Below are 1,069 nucleotides of genomic sequence, written 5' to 3'. Positions count from 1 at the left end.
GTAGAGGCAATGTTACTCTCCATATACTTCACTCTGGAGTTGAGACCTTCAAACTTCATGTTCAGATCACTGTACTGTGATGTGAGCCTTTGATTCAATTCAGCAAACTGTTTGGCTTCCTCAATCTTGCCTTGTGTTTGCCCAATCAACAATTGTTGCATCATTGCTCTTAAGTCTTGTTCCTGGCCTTGGTTAGTCTGAAACCCTGGTGGGGGACACAATTGGGGCTGGAACACTTGATGTTGTTGCTTGGGGATGTAGTTTTGTTGCTGTTGAGGTTGTTGAGGTGGATAGACTTGGTCTTGAGGGTTGGCTACATTGGTGCTCCTATAAGAGAGATTGTTGTTTTTTAAACCTCCTTGGTTGTAGCCTTTGAATCCTCCCTGGTTTTGCATGTAGCACAACTCAGCAAATTCAGGCTCCCCCTCTTGAACTGGAGCTTCTTCTTCACCAATGAAGTGAATGGATTTGGACTGGCTTAGGAGTATCTTGTCAAGCTTCTCATTGACCATCTTCAAATCCTTCTTATACTTGTCCTCTTGATCAGTTGAGGAGCCCCTTATGGTCCTATCATAATCCTCATTATAATTGCCATCAGATTGAGCAAGATTCTCAACTAATTCCCATCCTTCTTCCACATTCTTGTTGAGGAAGTTTCCATTAGAGGCTGTATCAAGAATCATTCTTATCTTGGGAAGCACTCCTCGATACAAGGTGCTAAGGAGTGACTCATTGCTGAAGCCATGGTGAGGACACTGAGTCTGGAATCCTTTAAACCTCTCCCAAGCTTCACAAAAGCTCTCATTATTCCTTTGAGCAAACCCATAAATTTCATTCCTCAACCTAGCAGTCCTTGCATTGGAGAAGAACTTGGCCAGAAAAGCTTTCTTGCATGCATCCCATGTGGTGATAGCTCCAGTAGGAAGAGTCTTCTCCCAAAGGTGAGCTTTGTCTCCAAGAGAAAATGGGAAGAGCCTTAATTTGAATCCATCTTCACTCACTCCATTGATCTTTGTGAGTCCACATATTCTGTCAAACTCATCAAGGTGATCTAGTGGATCCTCCATTG

At 43.2% G+C, this 1,069-nt stretch overlaps 1 non-coding gene across 1 annotated transcript; it reads left to right on the top strand.

The window, feature by feature from the left end:
* Positions 1-738: 738 nt before the first annotated feature.
* LOC147945592 (small nucleolar RNA R71) lies at positions 739-845 on the top strand. The gene has a single exon (XR_015597851.1). It is a non-coding gene; the product is annotated as a small nucleolar RNA R71 (small nucleolar RNA).
* Positions 846-1,069: the final 224 nt, after the last annotated feature.

This window comes from Camelina sativa, chromosome 4 (assembly GCF_030686135.1).
Source record: "Camelina sativa cultivar CO46 ecotype springtype chromosome 4, ASM3068613v1".
Classification (NCBI taxonomy): Eukaryota; Viridiplantae; Streptophyta; class Magnoliopsida; order Brassicales; family Brassicaceae; genus Camelina; species Camelina sativa.
Note: the sequence above shows the minus strand (reverse complement) of the source record. Positions and strands in the feature narration are given on the sequence as shown.